Genomic DNA, 18,373 nt, shown 5'->3' with positions numbered 1-18,373 from the left:
TTTAGTTATTTTAAAACTATCATGAACACCTTGAGCAAAGTAACTGTATGCTACATTTTTGTACCCTCAGCAGCTAAACTAGGACCCAAAATTCCATTGCTTAACAATTATTTAACTGATCTGCAAAATGAACATTTTCAGTGAAAGTTGGTTTCCCTTTACTCTAAGATGGAAAAGTGAGTGAGGCTTGAGTTATATGAGCAGCATGACTTGAATTTTAACAAAACCTTTTAATAAATGACTAAAGGAGCTACAATCTATGGGTCAAATGCAGAAAAATCTGAAATGTATATGAGGAATCTCCACATAGAATAAAATTGTCTTTCCCAGGCAATAAAACAGAAGTGTCTGGAAATGTAAAGTAAGATGATTAGATATCTGTCCAACGAGGATTTTTAAATCAAAATGGAAAACCATGACAAGTTTGACATCTATACCTCTGATGATTTAAATAATCCATTTTAATCTGATTAGAATGACTTAGAAACGATTTTGCATAATATTTACTGAGGAAGGCAGGGTAAAGTAGCTTTTCTGAAAGCAAAAAATTTTATGAAATATCTTTACTCTGCAAAGAATAAATATAATTTAAATTATAAAAATATTATTCGATTTGAGCAATGTTATGTGGAATGGAAAAACATTAGGATACAAAATGGTACCTTAATAAATGTAAAATTCTAAAATTGTAACTATTCTTTGAATTATGTATATTAAATTATATTTTATTTCAAAAGAATTCAATTACAATAAAGCAATGAAACCCACTAAACACATAAAAATCCTGTTTTTCCATCTTACAATGTTATTGGTGACTCCATTTTAGGATATAGAGACCTGTCTGATATTTAAATATATTCACCTTATTTACAAATATAATGATATCAAAATGAAAAAGAACAAAACTGCTTTTATGGAGGGTAGGAGGAGGGAGATGATCAGGAAAAATAATGAGTACTAGGCTTAATATGATACATGGATGACAAAATAATCTTTATAACAAACCCCTGTGACACAAGTTTACCTAAAACAAACTGCACATGTACCCCTGATCTTACAATAAAAGTTAAAAGAAATGAAAATAATTTTAAAAAAAATCAGAAAAAAGGAAAAAATTCTAGGATGTTAAAAAACGAAGTCATTTTTTTCTGCTTTACTTTTACCTAAAATACACAAATAAACCAACTATTCATGAATTAAATACATTCCAGGAAAAAATGTGCAACACATAGAATTGTACGAACACACAAGGGTTGTAGAGTTTGCTGTATGTTTTCTTTTTTGTGCCACATGCTGTCTTCTGTTTAAGGATCTGCATACAAAGCTTCCTAGGGAAAGCAATTCTCCTAGTGCCTATTGAAGCTGTGAGTTGCAATTTCATCACTTAAAATTCTTGATTTTCTTCTGACTCTAAAAAAGGAATTTTTTTTTGGAACCTAGAGGTAATAAATAATTAAAAGTCACTTCTGGTTCTCCAGACTAAATTCAGGTAGGAGAAAAGCTGGAAGTGACAGCCTGCAAACTGGTCCCCAGTCCTCCCATGAACACTCTCCCTTCTGGCTCTGCTCTGTACCTGCAGATAGCGGCCTCTCCTGGCATTTCTCAGGCTTCCCTGCCAGGCGACTTCCCATAGGTTTGGTCTGTGACAGGTCTTGGCAGAAGATTAAAAGCTGGAGAAAGGGAGAAAGGAATGTTCCTCTTTTCCTCTCTCTGCCTTGGGTTTTTTTTTCTTATCTAGCGATATCTGAGTGAAGCAGAGTGAGAGAGTTCTTGGAAGAACATGAATTTTGTCCAAGATTCAAGAGCTAGATGTTAACTCAGACACTCATGCCAGCTTCTTTCCTAGAGAAGGCACAGTGCTGTCTGGAGTATCACATTTGACTTTTTCTTCTAAACCCTCATTCCGCTAATCTAGTCTTAGAAGTAATTAAGCAGGTATAAAAAGAAGGTTTTAAAAAGAGTCGGGCGGGGCGCAGTGGCTCATGCCTGTAATCCTAGCACTTTGGGAGGCTGAGGTGGGTGGATTGCCTGAGCTCAGGAGTTTGAGACCAGCCTGGACAACACGGTGAAACCCCATCTCTACTAAAATACAAAAGAAAAAAAAAAAAAAAAAAATCCAGACGTGATGGCGTGAACCTATAATCCCAGCTACTCAGGAGGCTAAGACAGGAGAATTGCTTGAGCCCCAGAGGCAGAGGTTGCAGTGAGCCGAGACTGTGCCACTGCAGTCCAGCCTGGGCAACACAGCAAGACTCTGTCTCAAAGAAAAAAAAAAAAAAAGTGAAAGAACAAAATATGCCTCTTGATCAATCGTCTTAAATGTCAATGGTTTAAGAAAAGTGAAGTCCATGATGTTTAGACCATTCAATAAACTAGCTAAAAATAAATATTTAAGCCAATCAGTCTGTATACTTCACTAGATGTTTGCACTAGAAGTCAAGAACTTAATTTGCCATGCCCGCCCCCGCCCCCACTGTATCTCCAATATCCGAAACCCAGCCTAACATAAAGTTGGCTCTCAATAAATGTTTGAATAAAGGATTAAATGAGCATTAAAGAAGGATCTAAAGAAAATTTCATACCAACAATAAAATTATATATTTAGCTTAGTTTTTCTCGTTTGTTTTTTACTCGTCTCTAGTGTTTATTATTATCATAAAATAATTGTAAAGGTGTAAATTTTTGTCAGCCATGAATTTTCTTTTATTCATCAAAGAAACTGGAGTCTCCATCCCTCACCCTGCCCTCATAAATATATGAGATGTGTGTGTGTGAGTGTGTGTATGTGTATGTGTGTGTGTGTGTGTGTGTGTGTGTATATATATATATATATATATATATTTTTTTTTTTTTTTTTTCGAGACGGAGTTTCATTCTTGTTGCCCAGACTGGAGGGCAGTGGCATAATATCGGCTCACTGCAACCTCTGCCTCTTGGGTTCAAGCGAGTCTCCTGCCTCAGCCTACCCAGTAGCTGGGATTACAGGATCCCGCCACTACACCCAGCTAATTTCTTTTTGTATTTAATAGAGATGGGATTTCAACATGTTGGCGAAGCTGGTCTCAAACTCCCAACCTCAGATGATCCACCTGCCTCAGCCCCCCAAAGTGCTGGGATTACAGGCATGAGCCACTGCGCCTGGCCATGTTTGAGATACATTCTAAATCAGTTGCCCATTTTTTTTTTTTTTTAAATTTTGGCTGACTCTTGAATGGAATAACCAGATATTTTGGTTTCATATCATCACAGCCAAGTGTGCAGTAATTAAAAAGATGATTTCAAATGATATTTACCCTTAACACGCACCAACTTCACCATATGCTTTCTACCCTTGTCAACTTGTTTGTGTGACATTTTATCTGCAGGCAACAGCTTTGTTCCTCATGGCTGGAGTCACATATGGTGAAAACAAACAGAATGAGAGGGAGCTAGAAACTGCTCAGTGAACTCACCTGTGCTTGAGGCAGCCTCTCACATTGAGATTCTAGTGACTTCATTCTAGGGAAACTCACAACCAAAGAGGACTCCTCAAAGTCCCTTTTCCTGAGCTCCAAACAGAGGGAATCTATACCGCAGTGGCAACCGACTGGTGAAAGTTCCCGCATGTTTGTGTGCACACAGCTCATGCCGCATACGTGGTTGCTTTTGCTCCCTACAAGATGCTCCCTAAACCCTCTGCCAGAGTATCAACAGTAGTTACCTTTAGTGAGAGGGACTTCTGGAATAGAGGGGAAATTTTGTTTTTGTTGGTTTTTTGTTGTTGTTTTGCTTTATAACTTTCCATATTAACTATGTATTTTCCTTTCAAGAAATAAGATGACTTTAAGAGGAAACATTAAAAATTTCAATAGGCAAATGTCTCTTGAATGGGTTTGATCATAATTTCTAGTTCGAGATTTGCAGCTAGACTTTCCCACATGACAAGGAGCTTGATGTGGAGAAAAAGATTCAAAATGTATTTAAATACACCAGAAGCATTCATTATCCCTGTGTCCTCTCTTTCAGTGAGGAAGAAAAGGATAATCATCAATTAAAACAAAAAGTTAAGTTTTCACCACCTTAATCTAAGTTTTGGAGAGGAGGGACTATTATGTCCTTATAGGTTCTGTCCTTGCCCAGTCATTGTAGAAATGGCTTTTTTTCAGATGAAATCTCAGTCTGTCACCCAGGCTGGAGTGCAATGGAGAAATCTTGGCTCACCGCAACCTCCCCCTCCCGGGTTCAAGCAATTCTCTGCCTTAGCCTCTCAAGCAGCTGGGATTACAGGTGTGCACCACCACGCCCGGCTCATTTTTGTATTTTTAGTAGAGATGGGGTTTCACTATCTTGACCAGACTAGTGTTGAACTTCTGACCTCATGATCCACCCACCTCGGCCTCCCAAGTGCTGGCGTTACAGGTGTGAGCCACACCTGTAATAGCTTTCTTAAGGTGACCTTAGAGAATGCAAAATGATGACATTAACTGAATGTGTGCCTTGTTGCCATAGTCTGTCCCAGAGAATTGGTTATTGAACACATTAACTTAATGGATGATTTGACTGTAGCACCATCAATAAGATTGACCAAGAAAACATTGAGTGCATCAGTTACTCAGTGTTTGGGCTTTCCAGGGACAAGTAACCCACACATCATTATAAAACATTCAGGTAAAAGCCAATATACTATTACATTAAAAACATATTTAAATTTAAATTGCAGCATAATATTAGGTTACACCAGGCAATAATATTTCTCAGGCATAGAGACTTCATGTCTGGCCACCAAAGAAAGAAAGTTTCATTACCAAGTGGCAATTGTTTAGAGATCCTTACAGCCCAGAAAGAATGTTGTCCCAGAATTCATGGTGTCAAGACCTGTCTTAGTTTGACTTGAGTTAGGTTACCTGAGAAACAGACTTTGATATGGGTACTTGCTGGCAGGAGGGTTGTTGGAGAGTAATTTGGGGAAAAACTTTAAGGAAATAAGGGAAAAAGGCTTGGGGAGAGGAAGAAATTTAAGTGTGATTCGGCTTAAACAGAGACCTCGGCCAGTTCTACAGGAACCTCTGGAATTGATATAGCCATTCAGAACCATCCCAATCCTATGCAAGGTAGCCAGGCTTTAATACCTCTGCATCAACTGCTCATCAGATGCAGATGTAACACTGGACAAGGCAACTCTCTTTGGCTGAAGACAAGTCTTGATAAGGGACTCAGATGTGAGTCATCAGTAGCTGTCATCCCTTGAAGATCTGAAAATAAGTGCCTTGGTCCCAAAGGATGGATAGGGTGGAATATCACAGCATCCTATACATAGGATATCTAAACTACTGGGCATGTACCTAGTGCTAATAAGTCTGTCTCATGTATCATTTGTCAAATTAAACTGTGTTGAATATAGTTTTAAATAACAGTTAAGCCCAGGAGTGGTGGCTTATGCCTGTAATCCCAGCACTTTGGGAGGCCGAGGTGGGCAGATAACGAGGTCAGGAGTTTGAGACCAGCCTGACCAACATGGTGAAATGCCGTCTCTACTAAAAATACAAAAATGATCCAGATATAGTGGTACACATCTGTAATCCCAGCTACTTGGGAGGCTGAAGCAGGAGAATCACCTGACTCCAGGAGGCAGAGGTTGCAGTGAGCAGAGATTGCACCACTGCACTCCAGCCTGGGCAACAGAGTGAGACTCCATCTCTAAATAAATAAATAAATAAAAATAACAGTTGAAAGTCTACAAATTTTGTCTTCTTAGAATATTTGATTCTAGAAGTTGAAGACCATGTTTCTGAATGATAATAAAGTATTACACAAATATTAAGATGATATGGTGTTGATAAGAAATTACACAACATTTCCTACACTGTTCTCACTAAATTAAATGGTATTAAAAGTTTCAGAGTAATGGACGAGCATTGACAGCAATAACATTATTATTTAGAAGTACTGATCATTACAGTGAGCTGTGCTATTGTATGCAAATGTCTGTATCATATCTGTCTAATCTATCTACTATCTACCTATAATTTTAATCAGATTATAAGACATATCTGTGATCCCAAATAGTTGAGGATCAAGAGTTACAAAGATAAATATCATAGTCTCTTGCCTATAGTTCCTCCATCTCACTAAAGATACTGCTAATAAGGCCCCTTTCATAGCCACACACTGAAAATGAAGTATAATTATTAATATATAAAAGAGTCTTTGCTCAGGAATTATAGTCTGGGATTTCAAGATGCTGACTTTCTCACTTACTGTGTGAATATGAACAACCCTTTCATCTTCCTAGATTTCAGACCCTTTATGGGAAATGGGAATAAGAATCCCTGCCTCACAAGGCAATGGGAAAGCTTAACCAAACTCTGATATGTGCAGGGGCTTGTACTGTACTTAGCACAGAGTACGCAGACACTCAGTGTTAGCCAGTATTACAAATTATTGTTCTTATTGTCCCACTCCACCTCCACCAACACTTACTTTAAAGTCTGATGAGTTCTGAGGAGTAAGAGAGGATCACAGAAAGGAAAATGGTAGATGAAAATTGTTTAAGTCTTAGAGAGAAAGAGCACTGACATTTCACACATGCTGAATATGATTTCTCAATGAAAAGATGTTACAATATCTTGTAACTGGTATGAAGTGTATCAGGGACTAAAATTAGTGTCATATATTGACATAAAGTATAATATATAAAAGATGAAATATTTATATGATCTGAAGAGAAACCAGAGTATACTGATACTACGTGTAATATGTATCACAATTAGAATCAACTGATTATCAAGGGATCAAGTGGTGGTGAAAGTCTAAAAAAGTAGCTTCTAGGAAGAAGCGAAAAGAAAAATAATATGTTAATACCAGATCAATATTAAAATCAACCATAAGTTATATAGTAAACAAAATTGAAAATATAGTGAATTGATCATAACAGTGTCCCTTTCTTCGATCAAAGCCTTCAAAATAAAGACATTATTCCTTCAAGGGAACAGTTTTAAAGTCCTCCCACCATCTTGTATATAGAAAGATATACTATATTTATGCGTACATTATGAGAAACCTCATACTTCTAAATATTAAATTACTTAAAATTAACAATGTTTATTTTGTATGTTAAGGGTGTAGGACATCCCTCTTGGAATAGTTTAATTTCCACTTTTCAGCAACCGAATATTATTTCTATTCCGGTTTGGAGATTGGCATGGAAGAGGATTGGAGAATGCATGTGTAAGATGAGGATCGAAATGAGAAAAGATAAAATTAATGTCTCATTTTCCTTTGAAGGACTAATTTTGATTATGTACAGTATTTTCTCTAGCACTGAATCAATTAGGACTCTTAATTGCAAGCAAAATAAACCAAATCTGACTGACTTAAAAAGAATTTAAAATGCATTTAAAGTAATTTATATTTAAAAAAACAAAAATATTCTGGGGTAACTCACAGGCTTACACTATCTAAGAAATCACATTCTAAACAGCTAGAACCACATTCAAAACCACACACTATAGGACCAGTGTGGTGGGGACACATCTGCTGCTACCTCTTGACACCAGACACCAGGACACAGGCCTGCAGTGGCGCCATTTCTTACGCAGAATGCTGCCTGCTTCTAGTGCCCCTATATCTCCACCCTCAGAACCTGGGATTGGTTTCCACATCCCACAGTACCCGAAACAAATTATCTCCCACCTCTGCCTTTTGTATTAATATAAAAAGATGCAGATTCAACTTTCAGTTGTTGGAGCCTGCCTGCTCTGCCTAAAATACTGAGGACCTGTGTTTCTGAGCTTCTATAGTGGGAAGTGGGCTCTACTTCCCACCACGACTTATATGGCAGAGTTTATCAAACTAAGAAAGTTGTTCAGAGGCTGAAAAACTAAAAACTGTGACAGATTTCTTTCTTTCTTTTTTTTTTTCTTTGAGACAGTCTTACTCTGTCTCCAGGCTGGAATCCAGTGGCATGATCTCAGCTCACTGAAACCTCCTTCTCCTGGATTCAAGTGATTCTTCTGCCTCAGCCTCCCTAGTAGCTGGGACTACAGGTGGGCACCACCACACCCAGCTAATTTTTGTATTCTTAGTAGAGACGGGGTTTCACCATGTTGGCCAGTATGGTCTTGATCTCTTGACCTTGTGATCCACCTGCCTTGGCCTCCCAAAGTGCTGTGATTACAGGCGTGAGCCACCGTGCCCGGCCAAAAATGTGACAGATTTCTACTATAAGACCCAAGAAAAGGTAAAACTTTGCAACAGCCCCCAACTTGTGGTATATGCTCTCATGACTTTCAAGTTAATTCTTTGTATCTCTTCAGCTTTTATATGCCCAAGTGCTACACAGATCACTTGGGTAATTAGTATTCTCATGAAATTATCTAGAGTGTATAGATAAATTTCGTTTCATTACATTTAAAATGCCTGGCGAAAGGTCACACACCAAAATACTAAAGAAGATCCAGATTCAGGGCACAGATATTGGGTTCCTTGAACTTAGTACTAAAGACATTGTGTCCTCTTTGTGTTTTCCAAGGATAACTATTCATTATTCATTCAGATTGAATTGTTCTAGTGAACGACATGAAAATTATCTTACTTGAGTTACACAGAGCAAACTACAAAGCCAAATGGGACTTCTATTGAATATTATAATGGAATAGGTCCCAATGAAGCCCTTTTACTTGATAATGTTCATTGGTAACTCAATTCAAAAATTACCTTTAAAAGTTCAGCTATGAGGCAAGGCATTCAAATGAATTACTTGAGCATGACCTAAAGGATTTGTGCCAAAAACTAACTCATTATTTTTCAGTGCCGCTCTAAGTAATCTTCTTTGCTACTTGACCTACATATATATATGCATGTATGTTATCTGATGTGAAAGCCCCAAAGAGTAGTTGAGAAACTTACACCTGATAGATTGGTAGAATCTCAGCCACAAGATGCAGAGGGATCAAACACAACCAGACTGGATGGAGAAATTAGGCTTTATTAGGCTGTGGTCTGTTTTGAAATTTTCTGCTTCCCACCTCGTCTTGGAGGATGCTTTGCTTGAAAAGTAAGAATTGCATAGCTACAGTGGGCAGAGTAATTTTTAAATCTTAGAAAAAAAAAACACCTATTTTGCAGTTTCAACGAACAGCTTTTATTTCCTCTTCATAATATACATGCTTATGGACTGCATGCAGTAGAAAGTTGGCTGCCTTTTATAGGCAAAAGAGTCCTTCAGAGAATTCAACCAGCTCACAGAGGAGGGCTTTTGGGTTAAGAGCAAAATATCCTTAAGACTAATGTGTGCAATTTTGTCCATAGAGGTGTGTGTGTGTGTGTGCACGCACGCATGGTGTGTACTTCCATATGTATGTGCTCATGTCTTCCTTGTGAACCTAGGGTATTGATAGAGAAAAAGTTATGATGAGACAGGAGGGAATGAATGGGATTCAGATTTTGAATCCATTTGACGTCTAAATCTAGTTTTCCATGCCACAGAAACTATGACAGTTGTATGGAAGACAGACCACTCTACTCTTGACTTCCCATTTAATGATCAACTGAAAATTTAACAAGCTGCTAGCCACCCTTTAAGTGCTCACAGCAAGTCCTAAAACAACTGATTTCAGTTCTGAAAAGGGTCTTTCTAATAAGTATACCTCCTCCTCCCACAATAATTGAGTTGTGAGTTCCTGATCCCTGAGGCATTTTAGCAGAGGCTACATAGCAGTGGGTCCTACATCCTCCAAAAGGGACTCGGTCAATGAATTAATGATGGATAGTAGTCGGTGATCTGCAAAATGCCTGCTAACTCTAAGACTCTGTAATTTTAAAATCCAGTTGTTGAAAAAAAAAAAGAGGGGGCGGAGCAAGATGGCCAAATAGGAACAGCTCCAGTCTCCAACTCCCAGCGCCAACGACACAGAAGACTGGTGATTTCTGCATTTTCAGCTGAGGTACTGGGGTCATCTCACTAGGGAGTGCCGGACAATCGGTGCTGGTCAGCTGCTGCAGCCTGACCAGCGAGAGCTGAAGCAGGGAGAGGCAACGCCTCACCTGAGAAGCGCAGGGGGGAAGGGAATCCCTTTTCCTAGCCAGGGGAACTGAGACACACAACACCTGGAAAATCGGATGACTCCCACCCCAATACTGCTCTTTAAGCAAACAGGCACACCAGGAGAATATATCCCACACCTGGCTGGGAGGGTCCCATGCCCACGGAGCCTCCCTCATTGCTAGCACAGCAGTCTGTGATCTAACCACAAGGCAGCAGCGAGGCTGAGGGAGGGGCGCCCGCCATTGCTGAGGCTTAAGTAGGTAAACAAAGCCGCTGGGAAGCTCGAACTGGGTGGAGCTCACAGCAGCTCAAGGAAACCTGCCTGTCTCTGTAGACTCCACCTCTGGGGACAGGGCACAGTTAACAACAACAACAACAAAAGCAGCAGGACCCTCTGCAGACGCAAACGACTCTGTCTGACAGCTTTGAAGAGAGCAGTGGATCTCCCAACACGGAGGCTGAGATCTGAGAAGGGAAAGACTGCCTGCTCAAGTGGGTCACTGACCCCTGAGTAGCCTCACTGGGAGACATCCCCCACTAGGGGCAGACTGACACCCCACACCTCACAGGGTAGAGTACACCCCTGAGAGGAAGCTTCCAAAGTAAGAATCAGACAGGTACACTCGCTGTCAGCAATATTCTATCTTCTGCAACCTCTGCTGCTGATACCCAGGCAAACAGGGTCTGGAGTGGACCTCAAGCAATCTCCAACAGACCTATAGCTGAGGGTCCTGACTGTTAGAAGGAAAACTATCAAACAGGAAGGACACTTATACCAAAACCCCATCAGTACATCACCATCATCAAAGACCAGAGGCAGATAAAACCACAAACATGGGGAAAAAACAGGGCAGAAAAGATGGAAATTCAAAAAATAACAGTGCATCTCCTCCTGCAAAGAAGCACAGCCCATCACCAGCAACGGATCAAAGCTGGTCAGAGAATGACTTTGATGAGATGAGAGAAGAAGGCTTCAGTCCATCAAACTTCTCAGAGCTAAAGGAGGAATTACGTACCCAGCGTAAAGAAACTAAAAATCTTGAAAAAAGAGTGGAAGAATTGACAGCTAGACTAATTAATGCAGAGAAGGTCATACACGAAATGACAGAGATGAAAACCATGACACGAGAAATACGTGACAAATGCACAAGCTTCAGTAACCGACTCGATCAACTGGAAGAAAGAGTATCAGCGATTGAGGATCAAATGAATGAAATGAAGCGAGAAGAGAAACCAAAAGAAAAAAGAAGAAAAAGAAATGAACAAAGCCTGCAAGAAGTATGGGATTATGTAAAAAGACCAAATCTACGTCTGATTGGGGTGCCAGAAAGTGAGGGGGAAAATGGAACCAAGTTGGAAAACACTCTTCAGGATATCATCCAGGAGAACTTCCCCAACCTAGTAGGGCAGGCCAACATTCAAATTCAGGAAATACAGAGAACGCCACAAAGATACTCCTCGAGAAGAGCAACTCCAAGACACATAATTGCCACATTCACCAAAGTTGAAATGAAGGAAAGAATCTTAAGGGTAGCCAGAGAGAAAGGTCGGGTTACCCACAAAGGGAAGCCCATCAGACTAACAGCAGATCTCTCGGCAGAAACTCTACAAGCCAGAAGAGAGTGGGGGCCAATATTCAACATTCTTAAAGAAAAGAATTTTAAACCCAGAATTTCATATCCAGCCAAACTCAGTTTCATAAGTGAAGGAGAAATAAAATCCTTTACAGATAAGCAAATGCTTAGAGATTTTGTCACCACCAGGCCTGCCTTACAAGAGACCCTGAAGGAAGCCCTAAACATGGAAAGGAACAACCGGTACCAGCCATTTCAAAAACATGCCAAAATGTAAAGACCATCGAGGCTAGGAAGAAACTGCATCAACTAACGAGCAAAATAACCAGTTAATATCATAATGGCAGGATCAAGGTCACACATAACAATATTAACCTTAAATGTAAATGGACTAAATGCTCTAATTAAAAGACACAGACTGGCAAACTGGATAAAGAGTCAAGACCCATCAGTCTGCTGTATTCAGGAGACCCATCTCACATGCAGAGACATACATAGGCTCAAAATAAAGGGATGGAGGAAGATCTACCAAGCAAATGGAGAACAAAAAAAAAAAAAAAAAAAAAAAACAGGAGCTGCATCCTCGTCTCTGATAAAACAGACTTTAAACCATCAAAGATCAAAAGAGACAAAGAAGGCCATTACATAATGGTAAAGGGATCAATTCAACAGGAAGAGCTAACTATCCGAAATATATATGCACCCAACACAGGAGCACCCAGATTCATAAAGCAAGTCCTTAGAGACTTACGAAGAGACTTAGACTCCCATACAATAATAATGGGAGACTTCAACACTCCACTGTCAACATTAGACAGATCAACGAGACAGAAAGTTAACAAGGATATCCAGGAATTGAACTCATCTCTGCACCAAGCAGACCCAGTAGACATCTATAGAACTCTCCACCCCAAATCAACAGAAGATACATTCTTCTCAGCACCACATCGCACTTATTCCAAAATTGACCACATAATTGGAAGTAAAGCACTCCTCAGCAAATGTACAAGAACAGAAATTATAACAAACTGTCTCTCAGACCACAGTGCAATCAAACTAGAACTCAGGACTAAGAAACTCAATCAAAACCGCTCAACTACATGGAAACTGAATAACCTGCTCCTGAATGACTACTGGGTACATAACGAAATGAAGGCAGAAATAAAGATGTTCTTTGAAAGCAATGAGAACAAAGATATAACATACCAGAATCTCTGGGACATATTTAAAGCAGTGTGTAGAGGGAAATGTATAGCATTAAATGCCCACAAGAGAAAGCAGGAAAGATCTAAAATTGACACTCTAATATCACAATTAAAAGAACTAGAGAGGCAAGAGCAAATACGTTCAAAAGCTAGCAGAAGGCAAGAAATAACTAAGATCAGAGCCGAACTGAAGGAGATAGAGACACAAAAAACCCTCCAAAAAATCAATGAATCCAGGAGTTGTTTTTTTGAAAAGATCAACAAAATTGACAGACCACTAGAAAGACTAACAAAGAAGAAAAGAGAGAGGAATCAAATAGACACAATAAAAAATGAAAAAGGGGATATCACCACTGACCCCACAGAAATACAAACTACCATCAGAGAATACTATAAACACTTCTATGCAAATCAACTAGAAAATCCAGAAGAAATGGATAATTTCCTGGACACTTACACTCTCCCAAGACTAAACCAGGAAGAAGTTGAATCCCTGAATAGACCAATAGCAGGCTCTGAAATTGAGGCAACAATTAATAGCCTACCCACCAAAAAAAGTCCAGGACCAGATGGATTCACAGCTGAATTCTACCAGAGGTACAAGGAGGAGCTGGTACCATTCCTTCTGAAACTATTCCAATCAATAGAAAAAGAGGGAATCCTCCCTAACTCATTTTATGAGGCTAACATCATCCTGATACCAAAGCCTGGCAGAGACACAACAAAAAAAAGAGAATTTTAGACCAACATCCCTGATGAACATCGATGCAAAAATCCTCAATAAAATACTGGCAAATTGGATTCAGCAGCACATCAAAAAGCTTCTCCACCACGATCAAGTGGGCTTCATCCCTGAGATGCAAGGCTGGTTCAACATATGTAAATCAATAAACGTAATCCAGCATATAAACAGAACCAAAGTCAAGAACCACATGATTATCTCAATAGATGCAGAAAAGGCTTTTGACAAAATTCAACAGCCCTTCATGCTAAAAACGCTCAATAAATTCGGTATTGATGGAACGTACCTCAAAATAATAAGAGCTATTTATGACAAACCCACAGCTAATATCATACTGAATGGGCAAAAACTGGAAAAATTCCCTTTGAAAACTGGCACAAGACAGGGATGCCCTCTCTCACCACTGCTATTCACCATAGTGTTGGAAGTTCTGGCTAGGGCAATCAGGCAAGAGAAAGAAATCAAGGGTATTCGGTTAGGAAAAGAAGAAGTCAAATTGTCCCTGTTTGCAGATGACATGAGTGTATATTTAGAAAACCCAATTGTCTCAGCCCACAATCTCCTTAAGCTGATAAGCAACTTCAGCAAAGTCTCAGGATACAAAATCAATGTGCAAAAATCACAAGCATTCTTATACACCAGTAACAAACAGAGAGCCAAATCAGGAATGAACTTCCATTCACAATTGCTTCAAAGAGAATAAAATACCTAGGAATCCAACTTACAAGGGAAGTCAAGGACCTCTTCAGGGAGAACGACAAACCACTGCTCAGTGAAATAAAGGAGGACACAAACAAATGGAAGAACATACCATGCTCATGGATAGGAAGAATCAGTATCGTGAAAATGGCCATACTGCCCAAGATTATTTATAGATTCAATGCCATCCCCATCAAGCTACCAGTGAGTTACTTCACAGAATTGGAAAAAATGTCTTTAAAGTTCATATGGAACCAAAAAAGAGCCCGCATTGCCAAGACAATCCTAAGTCAAACGGACAAAGCTGGAGGCGTCACGGTACCTGACTTCAAACTATACTACAAGGCTACAATAACCAAAACAGCATGGTACTGGTACCCAAACAGAGCTATAGACCAATGGAACAGAACAGAGTCCTCAGAAATAATACCACACATCTACAGCCATCTGATCTTTGACAAACCTGAGAGAAACAAGAAATGGGGAAAGGAATCCCTATTTAATAAATGGTGCTGGGAAAATTGGCTAGCCATAAGTAGAAAGCTGAAACTGGATCCTTTCCTTACTCCTTATACGAAGATTAATTCAAGATGGATTAGAGACTTAAATGTTAGACCTATTACCATAAAAACCCTAGAAGAAAACCTAGGTAATACCATTCAGGACATAGGCATGGGCAAGGACTTCATGTCTAAAACACCAAAAGCAATGGCAGCAAAAGCAAACATTGACAAATGGGATCTGATTAAACTAAAGAGCTTCTGCACAGCAAAAGAAACTACCATCAGAGTGAACCGGCAACCTACAGAATGGGAGAAAATTTTTGCAATCTACTCATCTGACAAATGGCTAATATCCAGAATCTACAAAGAACTCAAACAAATATACAAGAAAAAAACAAACAACCCCATCAAAAAGTGGGCAAAGGATATGAACAGACATTTCTCAAAAGAAGACATTCATACAGCCAACAGACACATGAAAAAATGCTCATCATCACTCGTCATCAGAGAAATGCAAATCAAAACCACAATGAGATACCATCTCACACCAGTTAGAATGGCAATCATTAAAAAATCAGGAAACAACAGGCGTTGGAGAGGATGTGGAGAAATAGGAACACTTTTACACCGTTGGTGGGATTGTAAACTAGTTCAACCATTATGGAAAACAGTATGGCAATTCCTCAAGGATCTAGAACTAGATGTACCATATGACCCAGCCATCCCACTACTGGGTATATACCCAAAGGATTATAAATCATGCTGCTATAAAGACACATGCACACGTATGTTTATTGCGGCACTATTCACAATAGCAAAGACTTGGAATCAACCCAAATGTCCATCTGTGACAGACTGGATTAAGAAAATGTGGCACATAGACACCATGGAATGCTATGCAGCCATAAAAAAGGATGAGTTTGCGTCCTTTGTAGGGACATGGATGCAGCTGGAAACCATCATTCTTAGCAAACTATCACAAGAACAGAAAACCAAACACCGCATGTTCTCACTCATAGGTGGGAACTGAACAATGAGATCACTTGGACTCGGGAAGGGGAACATCACACACTGGGGCCTATCATGGGGAGGGGAGAGGGGGGAAGGATTGCATTGGGAGTTATACCTGATATAAATGATGAATTGATGGGTGCTGACGAGTTGGTGGGTGCAGCACACCAACATGGCATAAGTATACATATGTAACAAACCTGCACGTTATGCACATGTACCCTAGAACTTAAAGTATAATAATAAAAAAAATTTAATTAAAAAAAAATCCAGTGTTTACAACTAGAACTGTGGTCACACCAAATAGCTGCCAGATTAAACAGGTAACAAAGACAACCATCTATGACAGGATGGAGCCTGAAGAACTAACTCTCAGGATCAATACTCCAGTCTCTAAGTGACATGTAGCAAAGACACCTGCCAGAAACTTGCTAACCTCTCCCAGTCAAGTCAACCTCCCTGACTTTAACGTTTGTCTATCTGGCAGCCCTCCTAATATTCCTATTGCCAAACTTCTATTTAACTTCAACAACAGTGTAATGTATTGCATTGGTATGAATTTAATTATCTTGCTAAGGCAATTTTACAAAGGAGCACTATATTTTGAATTATCCTTATAAATACTGGCACTATTTAATAAGCTTAATGCAGCATTGCAAGTTTACAAGTTTTATGGAATGGCTTGAGTGGAAATGTTATAAATGAGATTTCAACATGTAAATCCTCAGAATTTGTATGTTGTGTTATGAGAAGATCATCACTTTAAGTAAAACTGTAAAGTTCTTGTACACTCATTTCATTTTTGGCTCCGTTGGTTTTGTTTTTGTTTACGTATCTGTGTGTGACTTTATCTCTTTTTTTTGCCGTTGGATTTAGTAAAAATGAGGGAATAATGGGCGTTCCAGGTTCAGGGAACATTTTATCACACTAGGCAGCCAGTATTCAACTCTCTTTTTTGCCCCAGCAGCCATTTCTCTCAACTAGTAGCCAGAAATGAGAGCTCAAGTACAGGGAGGCCATCCATTCTGCCCTCAAACTTTTCCAGAACAGCTTTGATTGCTGCTCCAAAATCATGGGCTTCCTAGGAGTAGGAGTCTTTGAGCAACATTCAAAATCTTTCTAAATTTCATCTTTGAATCTTAATTTTTAACCTCTTACTGATGCTTCAAATATTTTTTCCTATTCATTAGGCAACATTTTCAAACTGCATTTCCCTATAATTTGTATCTCATTTAACATTATCACTTGAAATTATTCTGGGATGTGGTTAGTTCCAGAGATTTCCCACAAAATAATGTTGCATTGCCTTGCTCAGTTAAGGACACAAGTTAACTTAAAACAGATAGGAATTATAAGCAACATGATCTGTGGAATCATACATATGTAAAACTAAACAGATTCATATGTCTGAATTCTTCTAGTATCAGATTTTCTCTTTGATAGGAATAAAATTTGTGAAAAATTTTTTCATAAGCAGTTTCCAGAAGAAAAATGGTTCACTTCAGCTTCTGCTCTGAAGACAAATAGTTATCTTCAGTTTCTCCTCCGAAAGATGACCACAATTATAATTAGTTATTGGAAATGTGATGAACTTCTTACAGGCTGTTCATAACGAGCACCTGAAATTACCCAATCTTCTGCCATTTATACCTACTTCAGTACTGTGTTTCAAGTTGAAATTGCTGCACTGGGGGTTAAGCAGGCATCTAAGAGAAGTAAGACAACCTAAGTTATGTAAAGCAAATTTAATATAATTGATAATAGGCATTAGCCCTGGGGTCAGGGAAATCTTACAATTGGAAATAATTGAGAATATATGAGAGGAAATATATAAGAGGAAAGAACTTAGGCATAGTGCAACTTAATCCTTTCAGCCTTAGATTTTGGCATTTATAATAACTGGTAGAGAAACAGATTGGGGTGAAGGAGGGTGGAGTGGAGAAGGTACGCTTTCTTCATAGTCATAAAAATGGTCAATAGAAAGCAGCTCTCTAGGCTTTCTTGAAAATAAACTCTGTTTAATGGAGGCATCACTTTGCGTCTTTCTTGGAGGACCCACAGAGGTACATCTGCAGAATTGGTCACTTGTTTTCTGCTCTTTCCTTCTGCGAATGCTCCGGTTTCCATTGTGCCTGGTTCTTCTCATTGGCTGCCATGTCTGTATGGTATCACAGTCAATTTTTTTTTATTCCAACTTCAACTCTGCTTAATAACTCCCACTTAATCCTTCTTTGTTTAAGTTCATATATATTTATCATAAAAATTAAATGGAAAAATTAATGTAAACCACTGACTCCTGCGCCAGGATCAGAATAATGGATTAGGAAATGCTACCCTATCATTATCCTCATTAGTATCATCAGGAGCAGCAGCAGCAGCAGCCTTCTTCTTCCTTCTCCCTTTATAGTATTGTTTATATTATGCTATGAAAAATATTAACAGTAGTTCTATCCATTAAGATACATAAATGCTTAAATGCAATTAGATTTATGTACCACTTTTTTTTCTGGGAGGACAACCGGGTCTTTTGGGGATAAGGGAGAAAGTAAAAATACTAACAGCATACTTTTGGAAAAAACATTTTTAATATATATACATATTTTTGAGTCAGAATC

This window comes from Rhinopithecus roxellana, chromosome 3, assembly GCF_007565055.1.
Source record: "Rhinopithecus roxellana isolate Shanxi Qingling chromosome 3, ASM756505v1, whole genome shotgun sequence".
Lineage (NCBI taxonomy): Eukaryota > Metazoa > Chordata > Mammalia > Primates > Cercopithecidae > Rhinopithecus > Rhinopithecus roxellana.
Note: the sequence above shows the minus strand (reverse complement) of the source record.